The sequence below is a fragment of the Triturus cristatus genome, chromosome 6 (genome assembly GCF_964204655.1).
Source record: "Triturus cristatus chromosome 6, aTriCri1.1, whole genome shotgun sequence".
Taxonomy (NCBI): Eukaryota; Metazoa; Chordata; class Amphibia; order Caudata; family Salamandridae; genus Triturus; species Triturus cristatus.
This window is the reverse complement of record NC_140589.1, coordinates 1103462718-1103484057: the sequence shown is the minus strand read 5'-3', so window position 1 is coordinate 1103484057 and position 21340 is coordinate 1103462718.

The following is a 21340-nucleotide window of genomic DNA, read 5'->3' as shown; positions in this document are numbered from 1 at the left end:
GTAAGAATTAAGACCTTAGCTATTAGGCCAGAGTACGAGTCTAAGACCTTAGCTATTAGGCCAGAGTAAGAGTTAAGACCTTAACCTGTAGGCCATAGTACGAGTCTAAACCCGTAGCTATTAGGCCAGAGTAAGAGTTAAGACCTTAACCAGTAGGCCAGAGTAAGAGTTAAAACCTTAACCTGTAGGCCAGAGTACGAGTCTAAGACCTTAGCTATTAGGCCAGAGTAAGAGTTAAGACCTTAGCTATTAGGCCAGAGTAAGAGTTAAGACCTTAACCATTAGGCCAGAGTACGAGTCTAAGACCTAAGCTATTAGGCCAGAGTAAGAGTTAAGACCTTAGCTATTAGGCCAGAGTAAGAGTTAAGACCTTAACCAGTAGGCGAGAGTGAGAGTTAAGACATTAACCTGTAGGCCATAGTATGAGTCTAAGACCTTAGCTATTAGGCCAGAGTAAGAGTTAAGACCTTGGCTATTAGGCCAGAGTAAGAGTTAAGACCTTAACCAGTAGGCCAGAGTAAGAGTTAATACCTTAACCATTAGGCCAGAGTAAGAGTTAAGACCTTAACCATAAGGCCAGAGTATGAGTCTAAGACCTTAGCTATTAGGCCAGAGTAAGAGTTAAGACCTTAACCAGTAGGCCAGAGTAAGAGTTAAGACCTTAACCAGTAGGCCAGAGTACGAGTCTAAGACCTTAGCTATTAGGCCAGAGTAAGAGTTAAGACCTTAGCTATTATGCCATGAGTAAGAGTTAAGACGTTAACCATTAAGCCAGAGTAAGAATAAAGACCTTAAACATTAGGCCAGAGAAAGAGTCTAAGACCTTAACCATTAGGCCGGAGTAAGAGCTAAGACCTTAACCATTAGGCCAGAGTAAGAGTCTAAGACCTTAACCATTAGGCCAGAGTAAGAGTTAAGACCTTAACCATTAGGCCAGATTAAGAGTCTAAGACCTTAACCATTAGGCCAGAGTAAGAGTTAAGACCTTAACCAGTAGGCCAGAGTAAGAGTTAAGATCCTAACCATTAGACCAGAGTACGAGTCTAAGACCTTAGCTATTAGGCCAGACTAAGAGTTAAGACCATAGCTATTAGGCCAGAGTATGAGTCTAAGAGCTTAGCTATTAGGCCGGAGTAAGAGCTAAGACCTTAACCATTAGGCCAGAGTATGAGTCTAAGAGCTTCGCTATTAGGCCGGAGTAAGAGCTAAGACCTTAACCATTAGGCCAGAGTATGAGTCTAAGACCTTAGCTATTTGGCCAGAGTAAGAGTTAAGACCTTAACCAGTAGGCCAGAGTAAGAGTTAAGACCTTAACCATTAGTCCAGAGTACGAGTCTAAGACCTTAGCTATTAGGCCAGAGAAAGAGTTAAGACCTTAGCTATTGGGCCAGAGTAAGAGTGAAGACCTTAACCATTAGGCCAGAGTACGAGTCTAAGACCTTAGCTATTAGGCCAGAGTAAGAGTTAAGACCTTAACCATTAGGCCAGAGTACGAGTCTAAGACCTTAGCTATTAGGCCAGAGTAAGAATTAAGACCTTAGCTATAAGGCCTGAGTAAGAGTTAAGACCTTAGCTATTAGGCCAGAGTACGAGTTAAGACCTTAACCAGTAGGCCAGAGTAAGAGTTAAGACCTTAACCTGTAGGCCAGAGTAGGAGTTAAGACCTAAACCTGTAGGCCATACTATGAGTCTAAGACCTTAGCTACTAGGCCAGAGTAAGAGTTAAGACCTTAGCTATTAGGCTAGAGTAAGAGTTAAGACCTTAACCATTAGGCCAGAGTAAGAGTTAAAACCTTAACCTGTAGGCCAGAGTACGAGTCTAAGACCTTAGCTATTAGGCCAGAGTAAGAGTTAAGACCTTAGCTATTAGGCCAGAGTAAGAGTTAAGACCTTAACCATTAGGCCAGAGTACGAGTCTAAGACCTAAGCTATTAGGCCAGAGTAAGAGTTAAGACCTTAGCTATTAGGCCAGAGTAAGAGTTAAGACCTTAACCAGTAGGTGAGAGTGAGAGTTAAGAAATTAACCTGTAGGCCATAGTATGAGTCTAAGACCTTAGCTATTAGGCCAGAGTAAGAGTTAAGACCTTGGCTATTAGGCCAGAGTAAGAGTTAAGACCTTAACCAGTAGGCCAGAGTAAGAGTTAATACCTTAACCATTAGGCCAGAGTAAGAGTTAAGACCTTAACCATAAGGCCAGAGTATGAGTCTAAGACCTTAGCTATTAGGCCAGAGTAAGAGTTTAGACCTTAACCTGTAGGCCAGAGTACGAGTCTAAGACCTTAGCTGTTAGGCCAGAGTAAGAGTTAAGACCTTAACCAGTAGGCCAGAGTAAGAGTTAAGACCTTAAACTGTAGGCCATAGTATGAGTCTAAGACCTTAGCTATTAGGCCAGAGTAAGAGTTAAGACCTTAACCAGTAGGCCAGAGTAAGAGTTAAGACCTTAACCTGTAGGCCAGAGTAAGAGTTAAGACCTTAACCTGTAGGCCAGAGTACGAGTCTAAGACCTTAGCTATTAGGCCAGGGTAAGAGTTAAGACCGTAACCATTAAGCCAGAGTACGAGTCTAAGACCTTAGCTATTTAGCCAGAGTAAGAAATAAGACCTTAGCTATTAGGCCAGAGTAAGAGTTGAGACCTTAACCATTACGCCAGAGTACGAGTCTAAGACCTTAGCTATTAGGCCAGAGTAAGTGTTAAGACCTGAGCTATTATGCCAGACTGAGAGTTAAGACCTTAATCAGTAGGCCAGAGTAAGAGTTAACACATTAACCAGTAGGCCATAGTAAGAGTTAAGACCTTAACCATTAGGCCAGAGTACGAGTCTAAGACCTTAGCTATTAGGCCAGAGTACGAGTCTAAGACCTTAGCTATTAGGCCAGAGTATGAGTCTAAGACCTTAGCTATTAGGCCAGAGTAAGAGTTAAGACCTTAGCTATTAGGCCAGAGTAAGAGTTAAGACCTTAGCTATTAGGCCAGAGTACGAGTCTAAGACCTTAGCTATTAGGCCAGAGTAAGAGTTAAGACCTTAACCAGTAGGCCAGTGTAAGAGTTAAGACCTTAACCATTAGGCCAGAGTACGAGTCTAAGACCTTAGCTATTAGGCCAGAGTACGAGTCTAAGACCTTAGCTATTAGGCCAGAGTAAGAGTTAAGACCTTAGCTATTAGGCCAGAGTAAGAGTTAAGACCTTAGCTATTAGGCCAGAGTACGAGTCTAAGACCTTAGCTATTAGGCCAGAGTACGAGTCTAAGACCTTAGCTATTAGGCCAGAATAAGAGTTAAGACCTTAGCTATTAGGCCAGAGTAAGAGTTAAGACCTTAGCTATTAGGCCAGAGTACGAGTCTAAGACCTTAGCTATTAGGCCAGAATAAGAGTTAAGACCTTATCTATTAGGCCAGAGTAAGAGTTAAGACCGTAACCATTAAGCCAGAGTACGAGTCTAAGACCTTAGCTATTTAGCCAGAGTAAGAAATAAGACCTTAGCTATTAGGCCAGAGTAAGAGTTGAGACCTTAACCATTACGCCAGAGTACGAGTCTAAGACCTTAGCTATTAGGCCAGAGTAAGTGTTAAGACCTGAGCTATTATGCCAGACTGAGAGTTAAGACCTTAATCAGTAGGCCAGAGTAAGAGTTAAGACATTAACCAGTAGGCCAGAGTAAGAGTTAAGACCTTAACCATTAGGCCAGAGTACGAGTCTAAGACCTTAGCTATTAGGCCAGAGTAAGAGTTAAGACCTTAACCAGTAGGCCAGAGTAAGAGTTAAGACCTTAACCTGTAGGCCATAGTACGAGTCTAAGACCTTAGCTATTAGGCCAGAGTCAGAGTTAAGACCTTAACCAGTCGGCCAGAGTAAGAGTTAAGACCTTAACCAGTAGGCCAGAGTACGAGTCTAACACCATAGCTATTAGGCCAGAGTAAGAGTTAAGACCTTAGCTATTAGGCCATGAGTAAGAGTTAAGATGTTAACCATTAAGCCAGAGAAAGAATAAAGACCTTAAACATTAAGTCAGAGAAAGAGTCTAAGACCTTAACCATTAGGCCGGAGTAAGAGCTAAGACCTTAACCATTAGGCCAGAGTAAGAGTTAAGACCTTAACCATTAGGCCAGAGTAAGAGTTAAGACCTTAGCTATTAGGCCAGAGTAAGAGTTAAGACCTTAACCATTAGGCCAGAGTATGAGTCTAAGACCTTAGCTATTAGGCCAGAGTAAGAGTTAAGACCTTAACCAGTAGGCCAGAGTAAGAGTTAAGACCTTAACCATTAGTCCAGAGTACGAGTCTAAGACCTTACCTATTAGGCCAGAGAAAGAGTTAAGACCTTAGCTATTGGGCCAGAGTAAGAGTGAAGACATTAACCATTAGGCCAGAGTACGAGTCTAAGACCTTAGCTATTAGGCCAGAGTAAGAGTTAAGACCTTAACCATTAAGACCTTAGCTATTAGGCCAGAGTAAGAATTAAGACCTTAGCTATTAGGCCAGAGTACGAGTCTAAGACCTTAGCTATTAGGCCAGAGTAAGAGTTAAGACCTTAACCTGTAGGCCATAGTACGAGTCTAAACCCGTAGCTATTAGGCCAGAGTAAGAGTTAAGACCTTAACCAGTAGGCCAGAGTAAGAGTTAAAACCTTAACCTGTAGGCCAGAGTACGAGTCTAAGACCTTAGCTATTAGGCCAGAGTAAGAGTTAAGACCTTAGCTATTAGGCCAGAGTAAGAGTTAAGACCTTAACCATTAGGCCAGAGTACGAGTCTAAGACCTAAGCTATTAGGCCAGAGTAAGAGTTAAGACCTTAGCTATTAGGCCAGAGTAAGAGTTAAGACCTTAACCAGTAGGCGAGAGTGAGAGTTAAGACATTAACCTGTAGGCCATAGTATGAGTCTAAGACCTTAGCTATTAGGCCAGAGTAAGAGTTAAGACCTTGGCTATTAGGCCAGAGTAAGAGTTAAGACCTTAACCAGTAGGCCAGAGTAAGAGTTAATACCTTAACCATTAGGCCAGAGTAAGAGTTAAGACCTTAACCATAAGGCCAGAGTATGAGTCTAAGACCTTAGCTATTAGGCCAGAGTAAGAGTTAAGACCTTAACCAGTAGGCCAGAGTAAGAGTTAAGACCTTAACCAGTAGGCCAGAGTACGAGTCTAAGACCTTAGCTATTAGGCCAGAGTAAGAGTTAAGACCTTAGCTATTATGCCATGAGTAAGAGTTAAGACGTTAACCATTAAGCCAGAGTAAGAATAAAGACCTTAAACATTAGGCCAGAGAAAGAGTCTAAGACCTTAACCATTAGGCCGGAGTAAGAGCTAAGACCTTAACCATTAGGCCAGAGTAAGAGTCTAAGACCTTAACCATTAGGCCAGAGTAAGAGTTAAGACCTTAACCATTAGGCCAGATTAAGAGTCTAAGACCTTAACCATTAGGCCAGAGTAAGAGTTAAGACCTTAACCAGTAGGCCAGAGTAAGAGTTAAGATCCTAACCATTAGACCAGAGTACGAGTCTAAGACCTTAGCTATTAGGCCAGACTAAGAGTTAAGACCATAGCTATTAGGCCAGAGTATGAGTCTAAGAGCTTAGCTATTAGGCCGGAGTAAGAGCTAAGACCTTAACCATTAGGCCAGAGTATGAGTCTAAGAGCTTCGCTATTAGGCCGGAGTAAGAGCTAAGACCTTAACCATTAGGCCAGAGTATGAGTCTAAGACCTTAGCTATTTGGCCAGAGTAAGAGTTAAGACCTTAACCAGTAGGCCAGAGTAAGAGTTAAGACCTTAACCATTAGTCCAGAGTACGAGTCTAAGACCTTAGCTATTAGGCCAGAGAAAGAGTTAAGACCTTAGCTATTGGGCCAGAGTAAGAGTGAAGACCTTAACCATTAGGCCAGAGTACGAGTCTAAGACCTTAGCTATTAGGCCAGAGTAAGAGTTAAGACCTTAACCATTAGGCCAGAGTACGAGTCTAAGACCTTAGCTATTAGGCCAGAGTAAGAATTAAGACCTTAGCTATAAGGCCTGAGTAAGAGTTAAGACCTTAGCTATTAGGCCAGAGTACGAGTTAAGACCTTAACCAGTAGGCCAGAGTAAGAGTTAAGACCTTAACCTGTAGGCCAGAGTAGGAGTTAAGACCTAAACCTGTAGGCCATACTATGAGTCTAAGACCTTAGCTACTAGGCCAGAGTAAGAGTTAAGACCTTAGCTATTAGGCTAGAGTAAGAGTTAAGACCTTAACCATTAGGCCAGAGTAAGAGTTAAAACCTTAACCTGTAGGCCAGAGTATGAGTCTAAGACCTTAGCTATTAGGCCAGAGTAAGAGTTAAGACCTTAGCTATTAGGCCAGAGTAAGAGTTAAGACCTTAACCATTAGGCCAGAGTACGAGTCTAAGACCTAAGCTATTAGGCCAGAGTAAGAGTTAAGACCTTAGCTATTAGGCCAGAGTAAGAGTTAAGACCTTAACCAGTAGGTGAGAGTGAGAGTTAAGACATTAACCTGTAGGCCATAGTATGAGTCTAAGACCTTAGCTATTAGGCCAGAGTAAGAGTTAAGACCTTGGCTATTAGGCCAGAGTAAGAGTTAAGACCTTAACCAGTAGGCCAGAGTAAGAGTTAATACCTTAACCATTAGGCCAGAGTAAGAGTTAAGACCTTAACCATAAGGCCAGAGTATGAGTCTAAGACCTTAGCTATTAGGCCAGAGTAAGAGTTTAGACCTTAACCTGTAGGCCAGAGTACGAGTCTAAGACCTTAGCTGTTAGGCCAGAGTAAGAGTTAAGACCTTAACCAGTAGGCCAGAGTAAGAGTTAAGACCTTAAACTGTAGGCCATAGTATGAGTCTAAGACCTTAGCTATTAGGCCAGAGTAAGAGTTAAGACCTTAACCAGTAGGCCAGAGTAAGAGTTAAGACCTTAACCTGTAGGCCAGAGTAAGAGTTAAGACCTTAACCTGTAGGCCAGAGTACGAGTCTAAGACCTTAGCTATTAGGCCAGGGTAAGAGTTAAGACCTTATCCAGTAGGCCAGAGTAAGAGTTAAGACCTTAGCTATTAGGCCAGAGTAAGAGTTAAGACCTTAGCTATTAGGCCAGAGTAAGAGTTAAGACCTTAAGCAGTAGGCCAGAGTAAGAGTTAAGACCTTAACCTGTAGGCCATAGTACGAGTCTAAGACCTTAGCTATTAGGCCAGAGTAAAAGTTAAGACCTTAACCAGTAGCCCAGTGTAAGAGTTAAGACCTTAACCATTAGGCCAGAATACAAGTCTAAGACCTTAGCTATTAGGCCAGAGTACGAGTCTAAGACCTTAGCTATTAGGCCAGAGTAAGAGTTAAGACCTTAGCTATTAAGCCAGAGTAAGAGTTAAGACCTTAGCTATTAGGCCAGAGTACGAGTCTAAGACCTTAGCTATTAGGCCAGAGTACGAGTCTAAGACCTTGGCTATTAAGCCAGAGTAAGAGTTAAGACCTTAGCTATTAGGCCAGAGTAAGAGCTAAGACCTTAACCAGTAGGCCAGAGTAAGAGTTAAGACCTTAACCTGTAGGCCATAGTATGAGTCTAAGACCTTAGCTATTAGGCCAGAGTAAGAGTTAAGACCTTAACCAGTAGGCCAGAGTAAGAGTTAAAACCTTAACCTGTAGGCCAGAGTACGAGTCTAAGACCTTAGCTATTAGGCCAGAGTAAGAGTTAAGACCTTAGCTATTAGGCCAGAGTAAGAGTTAAGACCTTAACCATTAGGCCAGAGTACGAGTCTAAGACCTAAGCTATTAGGCCAGAGTAAGAGTTAAGACCTTAGCTATTAGGCCAGAGTAAGAGTTAAGACCTTAACCAGTAGGCGAGAGTTAGAGTTAAGACCTTAACCTCTAGGCCATAGTACGAGTCTAAGACCTTAGCTATTAGGCCAGAGTAAGAGTTAAGACCTTGGCTATTAGGCCAGAGTAAGAGTTGAGACCTTAGCTATTAGGCCAGAGTAAGAGTTAAGACCTTAGCTATTAGGCCAGAGTACGAGTCTAAGACCTTAGCCATTAGGCCAGAGTAAGAGTTAAGACCTTAACCAGTAGGCCAGAGTAAGAGTTAAGACCTTAACCTGTAGGCCAGAGTAAGAGTTAAGACCTTAACCTGTAGGCCAGAGTACGAGTCTAAGACCTTAGCTATTAGGCCAGGGTAAGAGTTAAGACCTTATCCAGTAGGCCAGAGTAAGAGTTAAGACCTTAGCTATTAGGCCAGAGTAAGAGTTAAGATCTTAGCTATTAGGCCAGAGTAAGAGTTAAGACCTTAACCATTAGGCCAAAGTACGAGTCTAAGACCTTAGCTATTAGGCCATAGTAGGAGTTAAGACCTAAACCTGTAGGCCATACTATGAGTTTAAGACCTTAGCTATTAGGCCAGAGTAAGAGTTAAGATCTTAGCTATTAGGCCAGAGTAAGAGTTAAGACCTTAACCATTAGGCCAAAGTACGAGTCTAAGACCTTAGCTATTAGGCCAGAGTAAGAGTTAAGACCTTAGCTATTAGGCCAGAGTAAAAGTTAAGACCTTAAGCAGTAGGCCAGAGTGAGAGTTAAGACCTTAACCATTAGGCCAGAGTACGAGTCTAAGACCTTAGCTATTAGGCCAGAGTAAGAGTTAAGACCTTAACCAGTAGCCCAGTGTAAGAGTTAAGACCTTAACCATTAGGCCAGAATACGAGTCTAAGACCTTAGCTATCAGGCCATAGTACGAGTCTTACACTATAGCTATTAGGCCAGAGTAAGAGTTAAGACCTTAACCATTAGGCCAGAATACGAGTCTAAGACCTTAGCTATTAGGCCAAAGTAAGAGTTAAGACCTTAACCATTAGTCCAGAGTAAGAGTTAAGACCTTAACCATTAGGCAAGAGTACGAGTCTAAGACCTTAGCTATTAGGCCAGAGTAAGAGTTAAGACCTTAGCTATTAGGCCAGAGTAAGAGTTAAGACCTTAACCATTAGGCCAGAGTACGAGTCTAAGACCTAAGCTATTAGGCCAGAGTAAGAGTTAAGACCTTAGCTATTAGGCCAGAGTAAGAGTTAAGACCTTAACCAGTAGGCGAGAGTGAGAGTTAAGACATTAACCTGTAGGCCATAGTATGAGTCTAAGACCTTAGCTATTAGGCCAGAGTAAGAGTTAAGACCTTGGCTATTAGGCCAGAGTAAGAGTTAAGACCTTAACCAGTAGGCCAGAGTAAGAGTTAATACCTTAACCATTAGGCCAGAGTAAGAGTTAAGACCTTAACCATAAGGCCAGAGTATGAGTCTAAGACCTTAGCTATTAGGCCAGAGTAAGAGTTAAGACCTTAACCAGTAGGCCAGAGTAAGAGTTAAGACCTTAACCAGTAGGCCAGAGTACGAGTCTAAGACCTTAGCTATTAGGCCAGAGTAAGAGTTAAGACCTTAGCTATTATGCCATGAGTAAGAGTTAAGACGTTAACCATTAAGCCAGAGTAAGAATAAAGACCTTAAACATTAGGCCAGAGAAAGAGTCTAAGACCTTAACCATTAGGCCGGAGTAAGAGCTAAGACCTTAACCATTAGGCCAGAGTAAGAGTCTAAGACCTTAACCATTAGGCCAGAGTAAGAGTTAAGACCTTAACCATTAGGCCAGATTAAGAGTCTAAGACCTTAACCATTAGGCCAGAGTAAGAGTTAAGACCTTAACCAGTAGGCCAGAGTAAGAGTTAAGATCCTAACCATTAGACCAGAGTACGAGTCTAAGACCTTAGCTATTAGGCCAGACTAAGAGTTAAGACCATAGCTATTAGGCCAGAGTATGAGTCTAAGAGCTTAGCTATTAGGCCGGAGTAAGAGCTAAGACCTTAACCATTAGGCCAGAGTATGAGTCTAAGAGCTTCGCTATTAGGCCGGAGTAAGAGCTAAGACCTTAACCATTAGGCCAGAGTATGAGTCTAAGACCTTAGCTATTTGGCCAGAGTAAGAGTTAAGACCTTAACCAGTAGGCCAGAGTAAGAGTTAAGACCTTAACCATTAGTCCAGAGTACGAGTCTAAGACCTTAGCTATTAGGCCAGAGAAAGAGTTAAGACCTTAGCTATTGGGCCAGAGTAAGAGTGAAGACCTTAACCATTAGGCCAGAGTACGAGTCTAAGACCTTAGCTATTAGGCCAGAGTAAGAGTTAAGACCTTAACCATTAGGCCAGAGTACGAGTCTAAGACCTTAGCTATTAGGCCAGAGTAAGAATTAAGACCTTAGCTATAAGGCCTGAGTAAGAGTTAAGACATTAGCTATTAGGCCAGAGTACGAGTTAAGACCTTAACCAGTAGGCCAGAGTAAGAGTTAAGACCTTAACCTGTAGGCCAGAGTAGGAGTTAAGACCTAAACCTGTAGGCCATACTATGAGTCTAAGACCTTAGCTACTAGGCCAGAGTAAGAGTTAAGACCTTAGCTATTAGGCTAGAGTAAGAGTTAAGACCTTAACCATTAGGCCAGAGTAAGAGTTAAAACCTTAACCTGTAGGCCAGAGTACGAGTCTAAGACCTTAGCTATTAGGCCAGAGTAAGAGTTAAGACCTTAGCTATTAGGCCAGAGTAAGAGTTAAGACCTTAACCATTAGGCCAGAGTACGAGTCTAAGACCTAAGCTATTAGGCCAGAGTAAGAGTTAAGACCTTAGCTATTAGGCCAGAGTAAGAGTTAAGACCTTAACCAGTAGGTGAGAGTGAGAGTTAAGACATTAACCTGTAGGCCATAGTATGAGTCTAAGACCTTAGCTATTAGGCCAGAGTAAGAGTTAAGACCTTGGCTATTAGGCCAGAGTAAGAGTTAAGACCTTAACCAGTAGGCCAGAGTAAGAGTTAATACCTTAACCATTAGGCCAGAGTAAGAGTTAAGACCTTAACCATAAGGCCAGAGTATGAGTCTAAGACCTTAGCTATTAGGCCAGAGTAAGAGTTTAGACCTTAACCTGTAGGCCAGAGTACGAGTCTAAGACCTTAGCTGTAAGGCCAGAGTAAGAGTTAAGACCTTAACCAGTAGGCCAGAGTAAGAGTTAAGACCTTAAACTGTAGGCCATAGAATGAGTCTAAGACCTTAGCTATTAGGCCAGAGTAAGAGTTAAGACCTTAACCAGTAGGCCAGAGTAAGAGTTAAGACCTTAACCTGTAGGCCAGAGTAAGAGTTAAGACCTTAACCTGTAGGCCAGAGTACGAGTCTAAGACCTTAGCTATTAGGCCAGGGTAAGAGTTAAGACCTTATCCAGTAGGCCAGAGTAAGAGTTAAGACCTTAGCTATTAGGCCAGAGTAAGAGTTAAGACCTTAGCTATTAGGCCAGAGTAAGAGTTAAGACCTTAAGCAGTAGGCCAGAGTAAGAGTTAAGACCTTAACCTGTAGGCCATAGTACGAGTCTAAGACCTTAGCTATTAGGCCAGAGTAAAAGTTAAGACCTTAACCAGTAGCCCAGTGTAAGAGTTAAGACCTTAACCATTAGGCCAGAATACAAGTCTAAGACCTTAGCTATTAGGCCAGAGTACGAGTCTAAGACCTTAGCTATTAGGCCAGAGTAAGAGTTAAGACCTTAGCTATTAAGCCAGAGTAAGAGTTAAGACCTTAGCTATTAGGCCAGAGTACGAGTCTAAGACCTTAGCTATTAGGCCAGAGTACGAGTCTAAGACCTTGGCTATTAAGCCAGAGTAAGAGTTAAGACCTTAGCTATTAGGCCAGAGTAAGAGCTAAGACCTTAACCAGTAGGCCAGAGTAAGAGTTAAGACCTTAACCTGTAGGCCATAGTATGAGTCTAAGACCTTAGCTATTAGGCCAGAGTAAGAGTTAAGACCTTAACCAGTAGGCCAGAGTAAGAGTTAAAACCTTAACCTGTAGGCCAGAGTACGAGTCTAAGACCTTAGCTATTAGGCCAGAGTAAGAGTTAAGACCTTAGCTATTAGGCCAGAGTAAGAGTTAAGACCTTAACCATTAGGCCAGAGTACGAGTCTAAGACCTAAGCTATTAGGCCAGAGTAAGAGTTAAGACCTTAGCTATTAGGCCAGAGTAAGAGTTAAGACCTTAACCAGTAGGCGAGAGTTAGAGTTAAGACCTTAACCTCTAGGCCATAGTACGAGTCTAAGACCTTAGCTATTAGGCCAGAGTAAGAGTTAAGACCTTGGCTATTAGGCCAGAGTAAGAGTTGAGACCTTAGCTATTAGGCCAGAGTAAGAGTTAAGACCTTAGCTATTAGGCCAGAGTACGAGTCTAAGACCTTAGCCATTAGGCCAGAGTAAGAGTTAAGACCTTAACCAGTAGGCCAGAGTAAGAGTTAAGACCTTAACCTGTAGGCCAGAGTAAGAGTTAAGACCTTAACCTGTAGGCCAGAGTACGAGTCTAAGACCTTAGCTATTAGGCCAGGGTAAGAGTTAAGACCTTATCCAGTAGGCCAGAGTAAGAGTTAAGACCTTAGCTATTAGGCCAGAGTAAGAGTTAAGATCTTAGCTATTAGGCCAGAGTAAGAGTTAAGACCTTAACCATTAGGCCAAAGTACGAGTCTAAGACCTTAGCTATTAGGCCATAGTAGGAGTTAAGACCTAAACCTGTAGGCCATACTATGAGTTTAAGACCTTAGCTATTAGGCCAGAGTAAGAGTTAAGATCTTAGCTATTAGGCCAGAGTAAGAGTTAAGACCTTAACCATTAGGCCAAAGTACGAGTCTAAGACCTTAGCTATTAGGCCAGAGTAAGAGTTAAGACCTTAGCTATTAGGCCAGAGTAAAAGTTAAGACCTTAAGCAGTAGGCCAGAGTGAGAGTTAAGACCTTAACCATTAGGCCAGAGTACGAGTCTAAGACCTTAGCTATTAGGCCAGAGTAAGAGTTAAGACCTTAACCAGTAGCCCAGTGTAAGAGTTAAGACCTTAACCATTAGGCCAGAATACGAGTCTAAGACCTTAGCTATCAGGCCATAGTACGAGTCTTACACTATAGCTATTAGGCCAGAGTAAGAGTTAAGACCTTAACCATTAGGCCAGAATACGAGTCTAAGACCTTAGCTATTAGGCCAAAGTAAGAGTTAAGACCTTAACCATTAGGCCAGAGTAAGAGTTAAGACCTTAACCATTAGGCAAGAGTACGAGTCTAAGACCTTAGCTATTAGGCCAGAGTAAGAGTTAAGACCTTAGCTATTAGGCCAGAGTAAGAGTTAAAACCTTAACCAATAGGCCAGAGTAAGAGTTAAGACCTTCACCATTAGGCCAGAGTACGAGTCTAAGACCTTAGCTATTAGGTCAGAGTAAGAGTTAAGACCTTAACCCTTAGGCCAAAGTACGAGTCTAAGACCTTAGCTATTAGGCCAGAGTATGAGTCTAAGACCTTAGCTATTAGGCCAGAGTAAGAGTTAAGACCTTAGCTATTAGGCCAGAGTACGAGTCTAAGACCTTAGCTATTAGGCCAGAGTAAGAGTTAAGACCTTAACCAGTAGGCCAGTGTAAGAGTTAAGACCTTAACCATTAGGCCAAAGTACGAGTCTAAGACCTTAGCTATTAGGCCAGAGTACGAGTCTAAGACCTTAGCTATTAGGCCAGAGTAAGAGTTAAGACCTTAGCTATTAGGCCAGAGTAAGAGTTAAGACCTTAGCTATTAGGCCAGAGTACGAGTCTAAGACCTTAGCTATTAGGCCAGAGTACGAGTCTAAGACCTTAGCTATTAGGCCAGAATAAGAGTTAAGACCTTAGCTATTAGGCCAGAGTAAGAGTTAAGACCTTAGCTATTAGGCCAGAGTACGAGTCTAAGACCTTAGCTATTAGGCCAGAATAAGAGTTAAGACCTTAGCTATTAGGCCAGAGTAAGAGTTAAGACCGTAACCATTAAGCCAGAGTACGAGTCTAAGACCTTAGCTATTTAGCCAGAGTAAGAAATAAGACCTTAGCTATTAGGCCAGAGTAAGAGTTGAGACCTTAACCATTACGCCAGAGTACGAGTCTAAGACCTTAGCTATTAGGCCAGAGTAAGTGTTAAGACCTGAGCTATTATGCCAGACTGAGAGTTAAGACCTTAATCAGTAGGCCAGAGTAAGAGTTAAGACATTAACCAGTAGGCCAGAGTAAGAGTTAAGACCTTAACCATTAGGCCAGAGTACGAGTCTAAGACCTTAGCTATTAGGCCAGAGTAAGAGTTAAGACCTTAACCAGTAGGCCAGAGTAAGAGTTAAGACCTTAACCTGTAGGCCATAGTACGAGTCTAAGACCTTAGCTATTAGGCCAGAGTCAGAGTTAAGACCTTAACCAGTCGGCCAGAGTAAGAGTTAAGACCTTAACCAGTAGGCCAGAGTACGAGTCTAACACCATAGCTATTAGGCCAGAGTAAGAGTTAAGACCTTAGCTATTAGGCCATGAGTAAGAGTTAAGACGTTAACCATTAAGCCAGAGTAAGAATAAAGACCTTAAACATTAAGCCAGAGAAAGAGTCTAAGACCTTAACCATTAGGCCGGAGTAAGAGCTAAGACCTTAACCATTAGGCCAGAGTAAGAGTTAAGACCTTAACCATTAGGCCAGAGTAAGAGTTAAGACCTTAGCTATTAGGCCAGAGTAAGAGTTAAGACCTTAACCATTAGGCCAGAGTATGAGTCTAAGACCTTAGCTATTAGGCCAGAGTAAGAGTTAAGACCTTAACCAGTAGGCCAGAGTAAGAGTTAAGACCTTAGCTATTGGGCCAGAGTAAGAGTGAAGACATTAACCATTAGGCCAGAGTACGAGTCTAAGACCTTAGCTATTAGGCCAGAGTAAGAGTTAAGACCTTAACCATTAAGACCTTAGCTATTAGGCCAGAGTAAGAATTAAGACCTTAGCTATTAGGTCAGAGTAAGAGTTAAGACCTTAACCATTAGGCCAAAGTACGAGTCTAAGACCTTAGCTATTAGGCCAGAGTACGAGTCTAAGACCTTAGCTATTAGGCCAGAGTACGAGTCTAAGACCTTAGCTATTAGGCCAGAGTATGAGTCTAAGACCTTAGCTATTAGGCCAGAGTAAGAGTTAAGACCTTAGCTATTAGGCCAGAGTAAGAGTTAAGACCTTAGCTATTAGGCCAGAGTACGAGTCTAAGACCTTAGCTATTAGGCCAGAGTAAGAGTTAAGACCTTAACCAGTAGGCCAGTGTAAGAGTTAAGACCTTAACCATTAGGCCAGAGTACGAGTCTAAGACCTTAGCTATTAGGCCAGAGTACGAGTCTAAGACCTTAGCTATTAGGCCAGAGTAAGAGTTAAGACCTTAGCTATTAGGCCAGAGTAAGAGTTAAGACCTTAGCTATTAGGCCAGAGTACGAGTCTAAGACCTTAGCTATTAGGCCAGAGTACGAGTCTAAGACCTTAGCTATTAGGCCAGAATAAGAGTTAAGACCTTAGCTATTAGGCCAGAGTAAGAGTTAAGACCTTAGCTATTAGGCCAGAGTACGAGTCTAAGACCTTAGCTATTAGGCCAGAATAAGAGTTAAGACCTTATCTATTAGGCCAGAGTAAGAGTTAAGACCGTAACCATTAAGCCAGAGTACGAGTCTAAGACCTTAGCTATTTAGCCAGAGTAAGAAATAAGACCTTAGCTATTAGGCCAGAGTAAGAGTTGAGACCTTAACCATTACGCCAGAGTACGAGTCTAAGACCTTAGCTATTAGGCCAGAGTAAGTGTTAAGACCTGAGCTATTATGCCAGACTGAGAGTTAAGACCTTAATCAGTAGGCCTGAGTAAGAGTTAAGACATTAACCAGTAGGCCAGAGTAAGAGTTAAGACCTTAACCATTAGGCCAGAGTACGAGTCTAAGACCTTAGCTATTAGGCCAGAGTAAGAGTTAAGACCTTAACCAGTAGGCCAGAGTAAGAGTTAAGACCTTAACCTGTAGGCCATAGTACGAGTCTAAGACCTTAGCTATTAGGCCAGAGTCAGAGTTAAGACCTTAACCAGTCGGCCAGAGTAAGAGTTAAGACCTTAACCAGTAGGCCAGAGTACGAGTCTAACACCATAGCTATTAGGCCAGAGTAAGAGTTAAGACCTTAGCTATTAGGCCATGAGTAAGAGTTAAGACGTTAACCATTAAGCCAGAGTAAGAATAAAGACCTTAAACATTAAGCCAGAGAAAGAGTCTAAGACCTTAACCATTAGGCCGGAGTAAGAACTAAGACCTTAACCATTAGGCCAGATTAAGAGTCTAAGACCTTAACCATTAGGCCAGAGTAAGAGTTAAGACCTTAACCAGTAGGCCAGAGTAAGAGTTAAGATCCTAACCATTAGACCAGAGTACGAGTCTAAGACCTTAGCTATTAGGCCAGACTAAGAGTTAAGACCATAGCTATTAGGCCAGAGTATGAGTCTAAGAGCTTAGCTATTAGGCCGGAGTAAGAGCTAAGACCTTAACCATTAGGCCAGAGTATGAGTCTAAGAGCTTCGCTATTAGGCCGGAGTAAGAGCTAAGACCTTAACCATTAGGCCAGAGTATGAGTCTAAGACCTTAGCTATTTGGCCAGAGTAAGAGTTAAGACCTTAACCAGTAGGCCAGAGTACGAGTCTAAGACCTTAGCTATTAGGCCAGAGAAAGAGTTAAGACCTTAGCTATTGGGCCAGAGTAAGAGTGAAGACCTTAACCATTAGGCCAGAGTACGAGTCTAAGACCTTAGCTATTAGGCCAGAGTAAGAGTTAAGACCTTAACCATTAGGCCAGAGTACGAGTCTAAGACCTTAGCTATTAGGCCAGAGTAAGAATTAAGACCTTAGCTATAAGGCCTGAGTAAGAGTTAAGACCTTAGCTATTAGGCCAGAGTACGAGTTAAGACCTTAACCAGTAGGCCAGAGTAAGAGTTAAGACCTTAACCTGTAGGCCAGAGTAGGAGTTAAGACCTAAACCTGTAGGCCATACTATGAGTCTAAGACCTTAGCTACTAGGCCAGAGTAAGAGTTAAGACCTTAGCTATTAGGCTAGAGTAAGAGTTAAGACCTTAACCATTAGGCCAGAGTAAGAGTTAAAACCTTAACCTGTAGGCCAGAGTACGAGTCTAAGACCTTAGCTATTAGGCCAGAGTAAGAGTTAAGACCTTAGCTATTAGGCCAGAGTAAGAGTTAAGACCTTAACCATTAGGCCAGAGTACGAGTCTAAGACCTAAGCTATTAGGCCAGAGTAAGAGTTAAGACCTTAGCTATTAGGCCAGAGTAAGAGTTAAGACCTTAACCAGTAGGTGAGAGTGAGAGTTAAGACATTAACCTGTAGGCCATAGTATGAGTCTAAGACCTTAGCTATTAGGCCAGAGTAAGAGTTAAGACCTTGGCTATTAGGCCAGAGTAAGAGTTAAGACCTTAACCAGTAGGCCAGAGTAAGAGTTAATACCTTAACCATTAGGCCAGAGTAAGAGTTAAGACCTTAACCATAAGGCCAGAGTATGAGTCTAAGACCTTAGCTATTAGGCCAGAGTAGGAGTTTAGACCTTAACCTGTAGGCCAGAGTACGAGTCTAAGACCTTAGCTGTTAGGCCAGAGTAAGAGTTAAGACCTTAACCAGTAGGCCAGAGTAAGAGTTAAGACCTTAAACTGTAGGCCATAGTATGAGTCTAAGACCTTAGCTATTAGGCCAGAGTAAGAGTTAAGACCTTAACCAGTAGGCCAGAGTAAGAGTTAAGACCTTAACCTGTAGGCCAGAGTAAGAGTTAAGACCTTAACCTGTAGGCCAGAGTACGAGTCTAAGACCTTAGCTATTAGGCCAGGGTAAGAGTTAAGACCTTATCCAGTAGGCCAGAGTAAGAGTTAAGACCTTAGCTATTAGGCCAGAGTAAGAGTTAAGACCTTAGCTATTAGGCCAGAGTAAGAGTTAAGACCTTAAGCAGTAGGCCAGAGTAAGAGTTAAGACCTTAACCTGTAGGCCATAGTACGAGTCTAAGACCTTAGCTATTAGGCCAGAGTAAAAGTTAAGACCTTAACCAGTAGCCCAGTGTAAGAGTTAAGACCTTAACCATTAGGCCAGAATACAAGTCTAAGACCTTAGCTATTAGGCCAGAGTACGAGTCTAAGACCTTAGCTATTAGGCCAGAGTAAGAGTTAAGACCTTAGCTATTAAGCCAGAGTAAGAGTTAAGACCTTAGCTATTAGGCCAGAGTACGAGTCTAAGACCTTAGCTATTAGGCCAGAGTACGAGTCTAAGACCTTGGCTATTAAGCCAGAGTAAGAGTTAAGACCTTAGCTATTAGGCCAGAGAAAGAGCTAAGACCTTAACCAGTAGGCCAGAGTAAGAGTTAAGACCTTAACCTGTAGGCCATAGTACGAGTCTAAGACCTTAGCTATTAGGCCAGAGTAAGAGTTAAGACCTTAACCAGTAGGCCAGAGTAAGAGTTAAAACCTTAACCTGTAGGCCAGAGTACGAGTCTAAGACCTTAGCTATTAGGCCAGAGTAAGAGTTAAGACCTTAGCTATTAGGCCAGAGTAAGAGTTAAGACCTTAACCATTAGGCCAGAGTACGAGTCTAAGACCTAAGCTATTAGGCCAGAGTAAGAGTTAAGACCTTAGCTATTAGGCCAGAGTAAGAGTTAAGACCTTAACCAGTAGGCGAGAGTTAGAGTTAAGACCTTAACCTGTAGGCCATAGTACGAGTCTAAGACCTTAGCTATTAGGCCAGAGTAAGAGTTAAGACCTTGGCTATTAGGCCAGAGTAAGAGTTGAGACCTTAGCTATTAGGCCAGAGTAAGAGTTAAGATCCTAACCATTAGACCAGAGTACGAGTCTAAGACCTTAGCTATTAGGCCAGACTAAGAGTTAAGACCATAGCTATTAGGCCAGAGTATGAGTCTAAGAGCTTAGCTATTAGGCCGGAGTAAGAGCTAAGACCTTAACCATTAGGCCAGAGTATGAGTCTAAGAGCTTCGCTATTAGGCCGGAGTAAGAGCTAAGACCTTAACCATTAGGCCAGAGTATGAGTCTAAGACCTTAGCTATTTGGCCAGAGTAAGAGTTAAGACCTTAACCAGTAGGCCAGAGTAAGAGTTAAGACCTTAACCATTAGTCCAGAGTACGAGTCTAAGACCTTAGCTATTAGGCCAGAGAAAGAGTTAAGACCTTAGCTATTGGGCCAGAGTAAGAGTGAAGACCTTAACCATTAGGCCAGAGTACGAGTCTAAGACCTTAGCTATTAGGCCAGAGTAAGAGTTAAGACCTTAACCATTAGGCCAGAGTACGAGTCTAAGACCTTAGCTATTAGGCCAGAGTAAGAATTAAGACCTTAGCTATAAGGCCTGAGTAAGAGTTAAGACCTTAGCTATTAGGCCAGAGTACGAGTTAAGACCTTAACCAGTAGGCCAGAGTAAGAGTTAAGACCTTAACCTGTAGGCCAGAGTAGGAGTTAAGACCTAAACCTGTAGGCCATACTATGAGTCTAAGACCTTAGCTACTAGGCCAGAGTAAGAGTTAAGACCTTAGCTATTAGGCTAGAGTAAGAGTTAAGACCTTAACCATTAGGCCAGAGTAAGAGTTAAAACCTTAACCTGTAGGCCAGAGTACGAGTCTAAGACCTTAGCTATTAGGCCAGAGTAAGAGTTAAGACCTTAGCTATTAGGCCAGAGTAAGAGTTAAGACCTTAACCATTAGGCCAGAGTACGAGTCTAAGACCTAAGCTATTAGGCCAGAGTAAGAGTTAAGACCTTAGCTATTAGGCCAGAGTAAGAGTTAAGACCTTAACCAGTAGGTGAGAGTGAGAGTTAAGACATTAACCTGTAGGCCATAGTATGAGTCTAAGACCTTAGCTATTAGGCCAGAGTAAGAGTTAAGACCTTGGCTATTAGGCCAGAGTAAGAGTTAAGACCTTAACCAGTAGGCCAGAGTAAGAGTTAATACCTTAACCATTAGGCCAGAGTAAGAGTTAAGACCTTAACCATAAGGCCAGAGTATGAGTCTAAGACCTTAGCTATTAGGCCAGAGTAAGAGTTTAGACCTTAACCTGTAGGCCAGAGTACGAGTCTAAGACCTTAGCTGTTAGGCCAGAGTAAGAGTTAAGACCTTAACCAGTAGGCCAGAGTAAGAGTTAAGACCTTAAACTGTAGGCCATAGTATGAGTCTAAGACCTTAGCTATTAGGCCAGAGTAAGAGTTAAGATCTTAACCAGTAGGCCAGAGTAAGAGTTAAGACCTTAACCTGTAGGCCAGAGTAAGAGTTAAGACCTTAACCTGTAGGCCAGAGTACGAGTCTAAGACCTTAGCTATTAGGCCAGGGTAAGAGTTAAGACCTTATCCAGTAGGCCAGAGTAAGAGTTAAGACCTTAGCTATTAGGCCAGAGTAAGAGTTAAGACCTTAGCTATTAGGCCAGAGTAAGAGTTAAGACCTTAAGCAGTAGGCCAGAGTAAGAGTTAAGACCTTAACCTGTAGGCCATAGTACGAGTCTAAGACCTTAGCTATTAGGCCAGAGTAAAAGTTAAGACCTTAACCAGTAGCCCAGTGTAAGAGTTAAGACCTTAACCATTAGGCCAGAATACAAGTCTAAGACCTTAGCTATTAGGCCAGAGTACGAGTCTAAGACCTTAGCTATTAGGCCAGAGTAAGAGTTAAGACCTTAGCTATTAAGCCAGAGTAAGAGTTAAGACCTTAGCTATTAGGCCAGAGTACGAGTCTAAGACCTTAGCTATTAGGCCAGAGTACGAGTCTAAGACCTTGGCTATTAAGCCAGAGTAAGAGTTAAGACCTTAGCTATTAGGCCAGAGTAAGAGCTAAGACCTTAACCAGTAGGCCAGAGTAAGAGTTAAGACCTTAACCTGTAGGCCATAGTACGAGTCTAAGACCTTAGCTATTAGGCCAGAGTAAGAGTTAAGACCTTAACCAGTAGGCCAGAGTAAGAGTTAAAACCTTAACCTGTAGGCCAGAGTACGAGTCTAAGACCTTAGCTATTAGGCCAGAGTAAGAGTTAAGACCTTAGCTATTAGGCCAGAGTAAGAGTTAAGACCTTAACCATTAGGCCAGAGTACGAGTCTAAGACCTAAGCTATTAGGCCAGAGTAAGAGTTAAGACCTTAGCTATTAGGCCAGAGTAAGAGTTAAGACCTTAACCAGTAGGCGAGAGTTAGAGTTAAGACCTTAACCTGTAGGCCATAGTACGAGTCTAAGACCTTAGCTATTAGGCCAGAGTAAGAGTTAAGACCTTGGCTATTAGGCCAGAGTAAGAGTTGAGACCTTAGCTATTAGGCCAGAGTAAGAGTTAAGACCTTAGCTATTAGGCCAGAGTACGAGTCTAAGACCTTAGCCATTAGGCCAGAGTAAGAGTTAAGACCTTAACCAGTAGGCCAGAGTAAGAGTTAAGACCTTAACCTGTAGGCCAGAGTAAGAGTTAAGACCTTAACCTGTAGGCCAGAGTACGAGTCTAAGACCTTAGCTATTAGGCCAGGGTAAGAGTTAAGACCTTATCCAGTAGGCCAGAGT